Below are 17,765 nucleotides of genomic sequence, written 5' to 3'. Positions count from 1 at the left end.
CAGTTCTATATCTACTTAAACTCAGTCTTCCATTTGCATCAAAGTATATGAGTCACACATATATAGCCCATCATCCACTATGGATTAAGGTATGCCACACTATGAATGTCACAAGTGAATAAATTCATAAATGGATCTAAGATCTATTTAACTTGAGACTTGTCCAATGTACCATCAGTCTACTCAGTCACATCTATTTCTCTATCTTTTTCAAGCCTTCTGCTCCAATACCCTAGAAAAGTTATCTCCACATTTAGACTTGATAGGCAACATATTAGCCTTTCAATCGATTTGCTCGATTCTGATTAGACTAAAGATGTGTTTAAATTATATTGTAAAATCCGATTTTTAATGGTACCAAAAAATACAATTTTGGAACCCTATTTCCATCAATTGAGTCTGTAAATATTAAATATGAATATTTACGAAGTTAATATATAAGTATATTGATCTTTGGCCCATCAATTTTGTCAATTAAATAGTTAATTTAGGTATAGAGACTAAATTGTAAAAGCCCAATCGCTATAGGTTTTTAATTGGCCAAAGGCTTAGGAACTTAAATTACAATTAACCAAAAGGCCAAAATATTTAATAAACCATTATAAAACTAAAGTTAATGGATGATGATGCCATATTCCATTATGATTAAATAATTGTTAAATTAAGGTAATAAAAGTAAGCTAATGGAAAATTCCTATCATTTCCTTCATCAGCTCACCGTCCACCATTATTGAAGCCAAAGAAAAACCATTTTGGATGCTTCAAAATTTGGCCACTTAATTTGGTATAAAATTTAAGTCATTTTCTTGTATTTTTTTTAGATCTGATGCCATGGGAGCTTGATTTATCTAACTCATTGATAACTATAGAATATAAAGTTATTTTTAGCACCTTTAGACTAATAATTCATGCAAATTTTGAGTGATTGATAAAAAATTTCATGGTTTTTGTTATAATTTTGTCCTATTGGATCTTGTTAAGGTAAATTTGTTATCTTAATTAATTTATATGATATATGCATGATTTTTGTTGTTTTGAAGGTAGTTGGTGCACTAAGAGGAAAAGAGGACTTCAAACACACTTATAGATGCTTAGTGTTGTAGCATCTCTACGGCAAAAGACCTACGAGATTGGGTTAATCTGGTACCATATTTGGACGCCCCAAAAATGTTTATTGGACATTAAAACTCCTCTTGACCCAACTCTAAGGTAGGTTAACAAATTTAGACAGCCTACTAAGGAAGGAAGGAGCCCAAACCATCCAAATGAATTGGTAATCACCTAATTCAATCACCGAATCAACACAGAGGGAATCAAGGATCTCCCTCTCCACAAATCAAGGTGACCATCCACCTCCTTCCATAATTCTAGCAACTCTCTCAACTTAGTAAAGCATACCATCCACTCCTCTTCCACAAATCAACTACCGGCCACTTACATGGAGATATTCAAGGGATGACCATGCTTAAAATGGTAAAGAATGAAGGGTTTAACTAGTATAAAAGGGGGAACTAGCTACACTTCAATCATCACTCATTCATTCATCCATCTTCACTCACTCACACCATATTTGAAAGTAAGCAACATAGAATTGAGAGAATTTCAAAAGGTTTTGAGGGCAGCCAAATTTGGCACTTTAAGAGTAGTTGTGCATTGAAGCAAAGTAGAAGAGAAGAGGAGCAACGCGAGTAGTGCCAGAAAAATCACTAGAATCGACTTATAGTTTCATTTCCTTTAATCTTTTATTTTTTTAAGTTGATAAACATCATTACCATTTACTCTTTTGCTTTCAATTTAATGATAATGACTTCATACTGTTGATGCTAGACTAATTGCAATCCATTAGCTTATGTTGTTAACACTTTGTTGAGTTTTTTATATGCATTGGTTTTTTATTCATTTAAATAATATCATGAACATGTTTACTCATGCATAATTAATGTAGGGAAGAATATGAACTAATTACTTAATCCAAACAAGATGGTAATTAGTAGACTTAATATTTGAATTGTGCACGTTTGATCTTTTAATGATTGAATTAGTAAATGATATTTAGCAATATTGTTACCTTGCATAACCCTTAAATATGATGTCTTCTTATGAAACTTTAAAGTTAGTTGAACATAAAAATATACTAAAGAAACTTAAAGGTTAAAAAGTATCACTTCATAACTTATAAATTTTGGGTTAGTAAATAGCTTAAATTGCCACAGTTATGCCATAACATGATTAACATTATTTATAATAATATTAAGTTAAGGAAAGCAATTATTTTAACTCTTTCATGCCATTCTAATTAAACTTGTGTTATTATATCCTGCTCATTATTTTGTGTTAACATTCTCACTTGTCTTGAATACTTAGTAATCTTTATTATGTTAATTAGTTAGTTCAATTCACTTTCAATTATTTCAACCAGCAACTTGCCAATTCATAGTTTCACAATTTTTGTCTTACGTATACAGTCTCTGTGAAGATGATAACTCTACACTTACTACTTTATTACTTTTTGACGAAACTGTACACCTGGACATTATTCGATAATCTCGCAAAAAATTTTGGCGTCGTTGTCTGAGACTATTTTACTCATTATTTGTGAAGTTAATTATTTTGCAATTTGGAATATTTATTTGTTATTTTTAACTTAGTTATTTTCTTATTTTTCAGGTGTTTATGAACATAGACCGAATTATCGATCTACTTCTAGTTGATCCTGAAATTGAACGTACCTATAGAAGAAGAAGGGAACGTGTGAACCAAAGACAAACTGAAGAAATGAATCAAAATCAAAGAGACGGGGCTGCTAATGCTCAAAATTTGGTCATTTTTGTTGATGACAGAGATCGTGTCATCCATCAATATGTTGTGCCACTTTTTCATTAACTCAATCTGGGAATTATGAGGCTTGAAATTGAGGTACCGCAGTTTGAATTGAAGCCAATCATGTTCCAAATGCTTCAAACAATGGGATAACTTAATGGGATGCATACTGAAGATCCACATCTTCATCTCCGTTTATTCATTGAAGTAAGCAACTCATTTAAACTGGTCAGAGTGACCGAAGATGCATTAAGGTTTAAGTTGTTTCTATACTCATTGAGAGATAGGGCATGAGCATGGTTGAATTCCTTACCGCCTGACTCTATATCCACATGGCAAGAATTGACTGAACGATTCTTGATGAAGTACTTCCCACCTAATAAGAATGCCAACCTTTGAAATGAGATTACTACATTGTAGCAACTTCATGACAAATCCTTATATGAGGCTTGGGAGCGATTTAAGGAATTATTAAGGAATTGCCCTCACCGTGGGATTCCTTATTACAATCAATTGGATGCTTTTTACGATGGTCTCAATGCACATAAAAGAATGTTGGTATATGCTTCTGTAAATAAAGCTCTTCTTTCTAAGTTGTACAATGAAACTTACAAAACTCTGGAGAGAATTTCCAGCAACAATTATCAGTGGTCGACTAATCAAATAGCCACAGGAAGTAGACTGGCAGTTGTACATGAAGCTGATGCACTTATTTCATTAGCAGCCCAAGTATCTTCTATGACTTTCTTGCTTAAGAACATTACTAATAATGGTTTCAATGCTAAAATGTAAGGTCAGCAACTGACCTACCACAAATCGTAGTGGCAATTTAAGTACTTTTCTACACATAACGAGCTTGTTTTCCATGCATTTTAATATCTTTTATTACAATTTCACATTTCTTATTCTATTGTTAAATTATTGCAAAAATAAACATTTTACATAGTTTTTAGTGTTTCGATGACCCGTTAGGCCAATTTGGGTATCAGGAATGATTAATTGGTTACTTGAGTCTATAGGATGCCATTTTAGGCCCCAAAACACAAAGGACGACAACCATATCACGACACAAGCATGTAGTATCGCTACACGAAACTTAGAAGCCAAAAATGAAATCTTGGGACAAAACAGGGTTTGTGTTGCGACACAGGGTAGGCTATGTCACGACACAAGGGTGCCTGTTGTAACAGAGGGCTGGCTGTGTCACAACACAACTTCTACACAACTAAAAATTCTTGCACGCGAAGTTATGATGTCATGCTAACAAATAATGATGTAAGCAATCGCAAGTTGGTAGATTTTTTATATCTCTTGTATTAGTTAGACTTTAAATGTATCTAGAGATGTGTGGGCACCAAGTAACCCTAATTTAGCCTATATAAGGAGGCCATTGTAACCCTAATAGGGGGTTAGACCTAGACCTAGAAAGTTTTATTTAGTTTATTTTTATGTTCGTGTGGTTGGAATTCTTTCTGTTCTAATGTGAAGACGTTCATGAGCAGAGATTGTTCTAGAGTCGTACTTCAATAATTTATCAATAACCAAATTCCTTATCTCTTTTTTTATTCCATTATTTATATTCTGTTAGCCTGATCAACTAATGTTTGTATGAATATTGGGATAAAATCATTTGCATATTTTATATATTGCATGTTTCGATTGCATGTTTGTATGATCTATTAATTAAGTAATTATTTACTTAAATTGGGTGTTTATTCAATAGTGGTTAGATATTAGAGAGTGACACCTCTAGTAGAATATTGAAACAAGTAAGATCGAGACGGTACCCTGTCGAATATAACTTGTGTCGAGCGGTGAGACCGAGAAGGTATTCGTATGCCTAGAAAGGGACCGAGAGGGTAGCTTAGGCAATAATCCTTGGTGAAGATAAGACCGATAAGGCATTCTTAACTAAGGGTGGTAAACAATTTAGTTGAGGGTAATTAATGAGTTAATTGATGTTTTGGGATTTCATCTGAGAGCTCGCATAGTTGACACTAGGAATAGCAAATTTCATTAGATTAATTTAGGGAAATTAATTTAATTAGTTTAATTAATCTTTTCATTTGGATTCACACTACTAATGCATGACTCAATTAGAATAGTACTTATTTTTTCTAATTAATTTAATAATAAATTTCTCCAATCTGCAATACCTTGGGTACAATCCTTGGAATACTTGTGGTGTTCTGTTGTAACACAAATCGATATTACAATTTAACTTGTTCGCTTGCAGATACCGCACTGATTTTATATCTATTTATTTCTGTGATTTTTTACTCTAAACATTCGTATGTTTGGAAATGGTCAAGTTGTTGGCGTCATTGCTAGGGTTGTGGCGGTGAAAATTATTGTTAATTTAATTACTTCATAAAACCATACTAGTCGAATGATAAACGAGTTAGATAGTGTGATAATTTTAATTAATTTTTACTTAAATTATTTTTATTTATTTAAATATTTTTTGGTACCTTGTCGACTATTTAATTTAATCATAGATGCAGTTGATGATGAAAGTGACGATGATAGCAATTGGGACGAGGAAAGCGAGATGTCTACGTGGCCAGATGACGAACAATACGAAGAGGGAGTATACAATCAATGGGAGATTACGGAGAACCAAATACTGCTCACGATAGAGTTGTGCCAACTAAGAAATGAAGCGATGACTCCATTGGAAAGGGTCATGCAGGATGTTCTCAACTTCAATCTGGAGGACCACCAGATTACCATCAACCACCCTGAATTAGATGAAAGGCAGTAAGATTTTGGAATTAGAGATGAGGAAGAATTAAAAATAGTTAAATAAGTCTCTTATTAGGTTAACTTAGCTCTAGCCATAGTAATAAAGCTAGTCGTAAACGTAACAGTAGATGTAAAGGTACCATTGACCACTAACTTGGAGCTTAAATCGTTTCTAAGTGAAACTGTAGACGAGTCAATACAATTTCTTGCTAGAGTAGAGGAAACGCCAAGCGAAGAAGTCAACAAGTTCATATCATTCTCGTTTGACAATAACGATAAAGCTCGGGCTAATAGCTCCTTCTGGTAAAAATGCTCGAGGTAATAATACCTTGAAAAATAATTTAGGGTTGGCTCAGATTTGGTGTTAAATGGCTCGTGATGTGAATGTCGTGTCAGTCGAAGATAAGGCAACATCAATGGAATCAACAAAAGTTTTTGGTTCAAATACATTGAAAACGGAACACACACGAATCAAACTGTCGAGGACCAGCTAGAAGTTCTTATTTGGTAGTGATAAGGATCATACTAATTCTGAAAAGAGCATCTATTTTAGTTTTTTTCATTTGTTGTTTTCTATTTGATTTTGAGTATTTAATTATGTGTTAATTTATTTTTACAATGATTGATGAGTTAGAAGGAAGTGGTTATCTTGAAAGTAGTTTAGGAACAAACCCAAGGAATTGACACAATCCAAAAGGTTGATTTTGAGAGTTGCAAGCCGTTTTATGACACAGACACCCCTATGTTGTGACACAAAACTTCGACGCAAGGAAACTAAATATTTTAGGGTCGTGTCGTGGCACACATAGTCTGTGTCGCGACACAAAACTACGAACCAAAAACCAAGAAAAATTAGGGTTCCATGTCGCGACATGATATCGGGTGCTGCAACTTTTTTCGACTAGTTCTCCACAATGCCGTCATCTTCTTTAATAACTTCACTTTCTTTTAGCCTTAATCAATTTCTTTAAGCATATGTTTGCAACTCCAAAACTCTGTATAGCTGCCACAACCCATTTCCTTTATCTTCCGTCAAGTTTTCACTATTTCAACTCTGATTTTTCTATCGGTGTTATCTTTTCTCTGCTACTTCTTCAAAAAACAATTTCTAGTCTTCTGTGTTTTCTTTCTCTTTTACAGGTATAAGGCCTCACATTCGGATTAGAGAATGACCCAAAATATGTGAATTTACCAGTGATTTGAAGTTAGATGTTCTAGTTTAATCATCTATTATAAAACTTGTTTAGGTAATTGTCTTCTTAGTTAGTTTGATTAAAATCATTCAATGGCACCAAGAAAAGCACAACGCACCAATGAGACATTGATAGAAATTGATGTCGACCAATTCTAGAACAAAGAAATGGTACGATACTATTTAGAGCCGAACAATAGGACCTTTATCTAAGAACGGGGGTTCAATCCCTCGTTAACCAAGTGTGAAGCTATTTGGGAGTTGGTGGATTTCCACCATTGAAGGAATGTTTGCTCGACCCCAAATGAGTTAGTAGTAGATGTCGTTGTTTTCAAGTTTTATGCCTGACTTATAGATCAGGAAATTCATAAACTCCCAAGTGAAAAGCTCACACATGTCACGATTTGGGGGGAAAGAAGTTCTAGTAACGCTCCATAAGACATGTCATTATTATAATGCTCCATTTTATGCCTCAAATTTTCTTAACTCGGTTGATTTGCATTTGTATCGAGGCACAAATATGGTTGCCATCTTAGATTACCTATAGGATAGGTGAGGCGAGTGGACTCATTAAGCTAGTACTAACATCCCTGTTAAATTTCATCATGCCAAAATATTTCTAGGGGCTAGAATGTGGGTGCAATTTATTTGCACCCGTATCAACCCGACCCAAAATGTTTCTTATGTTACCGCCTTTCGAGCATTTTTTTCTTGATGCTATTTTGAAAAAATAGACAGGTATGTGTGGGACACTAAATTTACATGGTGATGTTCACTTACATTAATTGCAAAAAAAGAGAATGTATTTCCCATATTTAGCGACAACCCCATGCAAGCAGGCAAAGGTTCCAATGTTGATAACAATTCGTGAAGCTGACAAAGAGAATTCTTGGTAACATGATGTTTACTAAATTTTTTAAACTTCATCAGAAGCAAATAAAGGAATGGATTCAATGCCAGAATCAAAAGATAGATATCTTAACATCTCTAAAAAAAAAAAGCAAAGCCAAGGCACTTCACTCTACGGGTCTGACCGACTTATCAGACTTGGAATGGGCTACTCGATGGATGCAAGAGATGTCCCCAATGGGCATCAATTATGCATAGAGGCATGGCATCGAGTGCCTAACCCTCCACCCAACATGTACGTGCCTTTTCCACATCCCGATAAGTTTGAGTGGGACAACGAAGAGGTAAATGACGATAAGGAAGAAGAAGAGGAGGACACTTTCACTGCCTACGACTATGAGTGTCACACCCGAATATCCAAAGAACCAAAAATAAAAGAAGAATCGAGGAGCCAATTGCATAGAAAAATAAAATTTTGGGCTTCAATGTGATATTTAGAAACTTAAGCGGCTAATTGGAAATGATTAGATCCCAATCCTGGTTTAGTTAGATTGGAATCAACTGGTTCTATAGTGGGAGACAAAATGATTAGGATTGAGTGGTGGTAATAGTTTGTGGAGACCGTGTCGATGGAGTATATATATAGGTGTGTGTGGAAACAAAACTCCTTTCAATTTTGCTTACCAATTTTTTCTCTCAAAAGCATCGTCTTTTTCAGTTTCTCCAAAGAAGAAGACGATGTAGTTAAAGGAAATACCTTTATATTATGCTAATACTGATCTTGTTTTTGCTGTTATGATTAGCCAAACACTTGGGTTTCAATAGGTTGATGATTTTTGAAAATACCTTAGTGTGCTTATCTTTCATTTTAGAGTTAAAAAGAAGACATTTTGATTTTTACTTCAAAGGTCAAACAAAGACTCAATGGGTGGGATGATAAGCTTGTCCTTATGGCTAGTAGGGTAACTTTGGCTAAATTGATTTTATTAGCTATTGCAAGTTATTTTATGCAAAAGGAAATAATTCCAATCAATGTTTGCCAAGAAATTGAGAAAATTATTAGGGTTTTTATTTACAATTTGTCCTTAGAGCATAGGAATCATAGTTTAATTAGTTGGAACCAACTTTGCATGCCAACAAATAATAGAGGTTTGGGGTTACAACATTTGCACCTTCAGAATGAGTTCCTTTTGTTAAGGTGAGATTTCATGTAATTACCAATAAGTCAGTTTTGATCATTCGAAGTGTACCTATTTTTGGACTATTTCTCCAAAATTTGGTAGAAATTTTGAGTTGGTATTATCTAGCATTTGGTGATGGTGCTTTAATCAATTTCTAAAAGGATAATTAGATAACCGAGTTGGGCCCTTTGATTAATCATATTTCACAGGGTGGAAGAATCTTAGTCGACATTAAAGTTAAGGACATGGTTGAAAAGCATGGTAATAGGAGGTAGATCTCATTTGCCCCGTTTCTTTTAGATAATACATTACTTCATCTGGTGGGTACATTTCAACCTAGAGATTTTACATGTAGTGAAAAGTGTGGATGTAGGTGGTCTTCTAATTGTGCTTTCTCAATCTCTACTACTTACAAGTATCTTGCAAGTTAGAATTGGTTCCCTAAGAATAGTACTTGGGCCATGATTTGGAATTCTAAGACACCACAGAGGGTGAAAAATTTTCTTTGGCTAGTCTTTAATGATCGAGTCATGAATAATAGTGAATATTACAGTAGGGAAATATCTAATAATCTTGCTTATGCAATATGTAGAGGGAATTCAGAGAGTTCATTATATGCCCTATAGGACTACCTACTAAGTGAGTCTAGGATAGCATTTTACCTACTCAAAATTGTGTCATGATCTTTAGCCAAGGTGTTCGCACTTGGTTGATTTCTAATTTATCTGAAGTGTCAATTTTAATTTTGATGTCATTCCTTAGTTCCTTATTTGGAATAATTTGTTGGCGCATATGGAAGAATCATAGTAGCTTCGTATTTCATAATACAAGTTGTAGTTCCCATGACATTGTAGAGACAAGCCTTATTTGGGCATGTAGTTTTTCCATAAATGATCCCACAAGACGAGAGGATTATTGGGAGCCGCCTATCGATGTGTGGAACAAGCTCAATACCTATGGATTGATTAATGGAGACATGACCAAAGCCTATCTGGTGGCCTGTTTTGAGACCAAAATGGTAAATAGATGCTTAGATATGGTAGGAATATTAGTCATTATTTAGCTTTCTTTGTTGAGGCATGGGTAATTATGGATGGTTTGAGTATAGCCTAGGATAGAGGCTTTAGAAAGCTATTGGTGGAAAATGAATGTGTTGATCTGATTGAGATGATCCAAAGTAATAGTCAAGATAAGTGGAGCCCTGCTATTGTCCAAGAAATCAAGTAAATCCTATTGCAAGACTAGTTGGTAAAATTCACTCATTTTAGTAGATGAGTGAACTAGGCAGTTGATTGTATCGAGGCTTGTCATTCTAGGAAGATGTTTGCTTACCAATTCTACATGGCCCTCGGTTGCTGGTTCTTAGCAATTTGGTTGACAATTTGGTAGAAGGTATTAAGTCAATTAGTGGTGTCGAAAAATGCGACTTTGGAACCTTATTTTTGTAAATGGAGTCTATAAATGTAAAATAAAAATATTTACCAAAAATATTATAAAAATATATTGAAATTCGGTTATATAGTTTAGCTAAAAAAGTTTAATCTCTATATATTTTAAATTGACAAAAGAGCATTCATAAGCTCTTATAAGACTCGAAAATGATAGAAAAGCTTATTGAGATTAATTAATATTATTAATAGTATAAATATAAAGGGTAAATTGAATTTTAGTTGTTTCAACAACCGGTGTGGAATCCCATAGCTAGAATCCAACGATCGGGTGAAATATGGGGTGTTACATTTTATTGCTTATGCATGGTTGAATGTCAAGGTGAATATATGACAATCGTATGAATTGATTCGTTGATATTGATGTTGAATACAAGGATAGTGGACAGAATTGAATAAAATAAAAATAGTATGATTTAATTAGAATATGATATGTGACATGGAAAATGAATTGGAATATATTATATAGTATGAGATATTGTGTGTTAATGATGACTTGAATTGAAATTTTGAATTTGAATGTGAAATTATATATATATGAATTAAATTGAATTGAAATGATTGTTATACGGTAGGATAATGTACAGGGTATGAGCATGAGAACACGATAGATAATTGAGATTGATTACAATATATGATATGTAAATATGAATGATTACCAAAAGCGTCAGTATTGATCTAACCTAAATTAGGGAAGGCAATGTTGTATTCAAAGATGTCTCACTTAATGGATTGGAATGTGTTTGAAACAAGATGGTAAGGTAATTGTGTATATATCTCGGCGATTGAAGACGTATGAATGCAATTATCTGATGCACAATTTGGAGCTAGCCACTATAGTGTTTGCTCTAAAGATCTGAATGCACAATCTATTTGATGAAAAGTGTCATAATTATGTTGATCATAAAAGTCTCAAGTATCTCCCCTTCCAAAAGGAGTTAAATCTGAGACATTGTTGTTGGATCTAGTAGCTAAAAGCTTATGGTTGCATAATCAGCTACCATTCTTGGAAAACAAATGTAATGACTAATGTCTTAAGTCGGTAGTCAACATTTGAGCTGAGAGTAATATTTGCTCAATTGAGTATACAGGATGACCACTTGTTAGCGGGACTAAAAATAAATTCTGTTCAGATTAATCAAATAAAATATTGGAAAAAAATCTGGTTCAAAAATGGTTTTCTTGCATAGAGGAAAAATAAAATTTTGAAAATTGAGCTAGTTTATGATATTTATAGCAAGAAACTTCTTCCCTAAATAGTACTTGTGTTTTGAGCTAGATGAATCCTAGACATTCCCAGCTTTCAACCAAATGGCTTTCTCCGTTATTCTCAAACAACGAACTACTTCGAGTGTGTGCTCGAACAATTTTGAACAAAACACATACGTAGAAATAATTTTCTTACTTTTAGTAGGAAATTAAATCTATTTCTTTAACACCCCAGATCTGGCGGGTCCAAAGTTTTGGCATATAACAGTAAATAGTCTTTCTGGCGTGGTGTTATCCACCCGAGTAATTATTTTGGAGTATACGTGTGGGCATGTAGTAATGACCGTCTCTGGACGTACCAACACCCAATGTGTGAATACTACAACTAAATATATATATTTGAGGCGGTGTTCGAAAGTATACAAGTCAGGTTGTAATATAGTTTATTTACAACAAAACCCTTGGTAAGTATATTGAAGATTGTACCCAAGGGATTGGAATTTGGAAAAATTTGCTATTAATCAAATTACCAAAAATAATTATTAATCTACTCGAGTTACGAATTAGTAGTGTTAATCAAGAAGCAAGATGATAATAATAAACTAAATAAATTGAATTAAATCTAAATCTACTCCTAAGTTCATGTATCGATTTCTCTTATCCCCTTTTTTAACTACGCGAGTTCCTTTAGCCGAGATCCCAATTTTTTACCTAATTATTTATTAAAGTAGGGTTCTAATCAATCAACTAGTCGATACCCTAATAGGATCTTCAGATCTTCCATTAAAATAACTATTCGGCAAGGACTACTTATCTTTTGACCTCATGGTTTAGAAAGATTCAAGGTTAAGGTGTTCACAGATAGGCCATACCAATTTTGGGTTAATTCCCACCTAGACTTCCTAGGATCATCAAGTCTAGGGTTTAAGCTCTTCCTCTCACAAACAGCTGATCCGCTAAGAAACTCTATCATTCAATCAATTAATTAAGTTAAAGCAATTGAAAAATGCAAAATATGTATAAAGCATAAATTGATTCTACTCTTTACACAAACATTCATCTAACAATGTTAAAGAAAAATATATAAATAAAAGAATAAGGAAAAGAGATTCTCATGGATTTATCAATGAAAGCGTGGCTCCGGAACAATCTTCACTCATGTAAGTCTCACTTTGGAATAAGATCTTCTGATTACAAGAACATAAAATAACCTAAGTAAAACTAAGAACGAAATAAAACCCTAAGTATATTTTTTATCTCCCTCCAAATTGTGTGTTTAACCTAATTAAAATGGCCTTTGTATAGGCTCAACTTATAATATTAAAGTTCCTAAATTATCCTTGAAGTCCTTAGAGTTAGATTAGGAAAAATACACCTAATTTCCCTCCAAAACAAAATTAAAAAGTGTAAGAATTTTAGGTATGAAAACCTAAATATATACTAAGATGCTCTGCTTTAACTATCAAACAAGCTCAAGTTATGTGTAAAAAGGGTATAAATAATAGTTTAATTCATGGCAAATCACACCCCCGCACTTAACTTGTTGCTTGTCCTCAAGCAACCAAAACACATATAATGGAAAAAGAGAAATAAAAAAATTAATACGAAAATGACTTAATTTCTTTATTTAAACAAGCGAAAGTTAGTGAAGATGGATGTAAATAAGAACCTTATACCTAAACTCTCCCACACTTAACTTTTTGCTTATTTTCAAGCAAACCAATTCTAAACACATAGCATGCAATAAGAAGATGTCCCTTAGATTTTATTATTACTAAGAACATGATTTTCGAATATTAATGGTATAACAATTCTTATTGCACATATAACTTAATCTTGATAGTTCAATGCCTTGAAAATTTTTAAAGTAAATTAGTATTAGTTTTCAAATTTACATTACTAACAAATTAGAAATAATTCTCATGACCAAATGTTTAACAATATCACCATTAACATAAATCAATCAGATATGTAGCAGACACAATCATGTGAATAAAAAACATTCATTAATTAAAATTGCTAGCAATTCCGGAAGATTATGCACAAAGAATGCTTAAGTTACTTTGGTCTTCTAGGCTTGTAACGTTCTAAGGCTTAGGACGGTATGAGTTCAAAGAAAGATAAGGCTCAAAATGGTTCAAACACTAGAAATAGTTAGGCACATGACATTATTCCCTCTCTTTCTCTTTAATGTCCCATCCAAGCTCACCACTTTTTTTCTCCCTCTCTTACTTACCTTATCTCTCCATGTAAGAATGTACAATATAATACTAGCAACTATGGTCGGCTTAACAAGTTTTGGTGCACTGATGATTGAGTTTTCTTACTTTTGTGACTTTTTGTTTTGTCACTTTGACATTTTACTCTTTTCTCAATCATAGTGCTTTTGTTTATGTTCTGTACTTTTTCTTCTCATTTTTACTTTTGACTTTTTCTTGATTCTTCTTTGTTGCACATTTCTGCTTGACCTACAATCATTATATCACATTGCTTCTTCATTTTTCACTCTTTTTTTTGAAACCACCATGATATATCTACCTAAACCTTTAATATCTATGGCCTAACGTCTACTTCGTAATGCATTAAAGGACCAAGGATAGGGAAGAGTTCAATTTTTATGTGTGGTCTTTGGGTTTCAATATTGTTGGTTCATTAAAAAGAAGTTATCATGCTCAAATAAGGAGACTAGGGATTCATAGTATTAAGATATGCTTATTTGAGAATTGGCTATTCAAACAATGCCTTAGGTTATTCCTAAGCATCCCACCATACACAATTTCTTTCATGCTTTGAATTAAAACAAATGAATAATAATTAACTCAAGCATTCATGTCTCTATGAATATCTATAAGAATTATATCTCATATGGCATCATTAAATATTCTTACTTAAGTACTTCTAATCCATTATACAATTTAACTAGGTCACCTAATCAATTTCCTAAAAATAATCAAATTATCTTATATCAATCAAAACTTTCATGCTTGACTAGAACCATTACATGCTTTATTATCTTCAACCACTATTCATTGTATTAATATAATCTAAGAACCATGCAACAATAATAATTTTTTTCAATAATTGATCAATTCCAACACACAAACGAAATCGTACAAACTAATCCTATGTACTTCCCCCCACACTTTAGAACATACATTGCCCCTTAGTGTAAAATAATTAAAGTGCAAACAAGAAAACTTCCCTGATTAGGTCAAGTCCTTGTTGTTATGATAATCTCAAGGTTTGTGTGCTTCAAGCAAGCAGAGAGTACCTAAAAATATTCTATGAAAAGAAATATGAAATATAATATAAAGAAAAATAAAAATAAGAAGGCAGAGACGAAGTGTTGATATGTTGATAATGGAAGACAGAACATCTACAAATATTTGGATGAACTTGGGCCTTTATTGTTGCAAGGGGCATTATGTCTAGGATGTCGCAACATCGAGCCTAGTTTTTGATTTCTTCGATTTTTTTCTACTTCTGTCACTCCATGATATCTACACCTGCTATGGAAAAAAACTAAACACAACTAAAATTAATAATAAAATGAATGAATAAATTAAAAAACTAACAAAATTTTAAGCAGGAGATAGAAGTTCTTTAAAAACCAAGACGGTTTGTGTTGCCACCATAGAAGAACTTCTAGCTGGTTTGTGACACTTTCATCCGTCATTTGTTCCTCTATCGATGTTTATGAACCAGCCTCTCTAGTTGATTCTATTGATATTTCCTTATTTTTGACTATCACGACATCCACATTACAAGTCATTTGGTACTCAATCCAAGCCAACCCCAAATTATTTTCTGGGGTATTATTGCCTCGAGCTTCCTTCCTTCTATGTTGCGTGAAGTTTTGGTCACTAAAGTTTTGTTTCCTTTGTCAGATGAGAATGAGTTGAACTCATCGATCTACAGTTATATTTGTTTCTACGTTAATTGGATTGGGGACACCTTCAAGCATGATTAGTTTATCAACACAGCCCCTAATTTCAAACTCTTGATAATTTCCATTATCTAAGTCTGTACGATTATTGGTAATACAATGATCATCATGGTCAATGTTTAAAACATCATGTACGACCTCTTCCCATGGAGGTAATGCCTCTGATATCTCCCAAAGCATTGCTATCATTTGTGTCATCTTATTTGACATTCTTGATAAAATTTTGGATGTTTCGTTGTTAGCTTGGTAGATTTGATCACACTCGGATGGATGTTTATTCGGCTCACGTGCAGGTTCCTCTAGATACTTGCTTTTATCTTTGTGGTCATAACTCCCGTATACATTGTAAGGTAACTCGTCCAAATGTTCAGCCATATTGTATTCATTGTTACCACTCTACCAGTTTGTCGAAGCTCCGTTCAACCAAATATGTCATTCATTATTGTGCCACTCATCATACCAAAAGGACAACTCATTTGACACAGGCCCACTATCATTGTCATCAAATTTATCCATATGTGCATCTATGTTTAGGGCTAAAGGTTTTGTCGGGATTAATTATTCCACATAACAATATCTCTGGTGGATTAGAAAGAGACTCTATTGGGTATTCGGGCATATCAATCTTTTTGTCATCTAATTAATGCAGGGGTTTATATTAATACCCTTCTTTTTTGTATTCGTTATACAAACTCCATTGATCCATTGAATCTCCATCTAACAAACTTGATTCCACATCATCATATAAATTATCCCACGTCTGGCCTTCATACAAACTATAATCATCATCGATTGTACTCATGAATAAATTTGCTTATACGTATAATCATAACCTACTAACCCACCAAATTAGGGTTACAGAGCATTACCATACAATCGTAAAACGTTTAACATCATAACATTTAAATAAATTAAATATACTATAAACCATTCAATCATATACGTTTTGTCCCTAAATCGAGCCTTCGAGGCCTTAAAAATAGCTTAGAAGTGACTTGGGACTAAATAAAAATAAAACAGAAGTTTTAAGAAAAAGATGCAAAAAATGTGAAAATTGGGGTCACATGGCCGTGTGACAAAGCTTAGGCTGTGTAACATTCGAACAAGGGACACACGGTCGTGTCCCAACCCATGTCCTCACCTATGTAACTCACTAAGAAGGGTCACACGATCGTGTCACAAGCCGTATGCCAAATCGTTTAACTCTCTGAGTTGCCACACACGGTCATGTGCCAGGCCATGTACTAGGCCATGTAACTCACTAACTTGAAAAAATAGAATTTTAAAAATGACACACAACCGTGTCACCAGGCCATGTGTGTCACACGGCCATGTGACAGCCCGTGTCCCAGGCCATGTGAACCTAAAAATTTACATAAAATCAAGTCATTTCAAGTCCAATTCATACCTAACCATTCAAACCATTTGGGCACACATTCAAAGGATTCAAACATCATTCAAACACATGTCATTCAAAGGCACCACAATTGTATCAAACATTAGGAATCAAACCAAAGCAATTTGACCATATCTCAAACACACAATCTAGTTCACTTAACTACCATACATGATCATTTGCAAGCCATCAAAACATACCAAAAAAACCTTAATTACAAGCACTTAAAAATGACCAATATGACATAACTTGGTAAGGCATTAAAGTCCACCAAACCAACATAACCTCAAAAGCTTAAACATACCAAAACATACATTACAAGGATCCTATACATGTCATTATTAACCTTGTCCAAAATACACAAAATCTACCAATATGATTGTTGGATAGTATGATAGGTCTCCGATGAGCTTCCAACCCATCGGGCTTCTGATAATCTACAAAACAAAGGAAAGTAACTACGTAAGCAACAAGTGCTTAGTAAGCTCGTATAAACTTAAATATAACTTACCATTTCATTAATAAAATTCATAGATTAAGCAAAAATCATTACCAATGCCATAAGCTTAATATACGCCTATACAACATTATTAAACTCACAAGTTAGTACACTTGTTCATGATATAAACGAATTCAACCATAAGATAAGTAGATTTCCATATGTAAATACATCATTTAGCTCATAAATCTTTTCATAAGATCATGATTCATTCCATTTGAATACTTACCATTTCATTTCCTTTTCTTACCCGTTGAACCAATTAGATTTTCATTGGATACTCAAGAATGCTCACACATAGTGTGACTTTCCATATAATCGTAACATTTCCTTTACATCAATGCTCACACGAGCTATGAAATGGGCCAGCTCACACGAGCTGTAGGTCAAAATGTTAGCTACACGATGCTGCTCACACGAGCTTTGGAGAATTTCAACAACTGTAGGACTTTGGCCATCGGTAGGACATTCAAGACTAGC

The 17,765-nt window shown here is 33.7% G+C and overlaps 1 non-coding gene across 1 annotated transcript; it reads right to left on the bottom strand.

Moving 5' to 3' along the window:
• Positions 1-3,210: 3,210 nt before the first annotated feature.
• Positions 3,211-3,317, bottom strand: LOC128032334 (small nucleolar RNA R71). The gene has a single exon (XR_008188461.1). It is a non-coding gene; the product is annotated as a small nucleolar RNA R71 (small nucleolar RNA).
• Positions 3,318-17,765: the final 14,448 nt, after the last annotated feature.

The sequence above is a fragment of the Gossypium raimondii genome, chromosome 8 (genome assembly GCF_025698545.1).
Source record: "Gossypium raimondii isolate GPD5lz chromosome 8, ASM2569854v1, whole genome shotgun sequence".
NCBI classification, from domain to species: domain Eukaryota; kingdom Viridiplantae; phylum Streptophyta; class Magnoliopsida; order Malvales; family Malvaceae; genus Gossypium; species Gossypium raimondii.
Note: the sequence above shows the minus strand (reverse complement) of the source record. Positions and strands in the feature narration are given on the sequence as shown.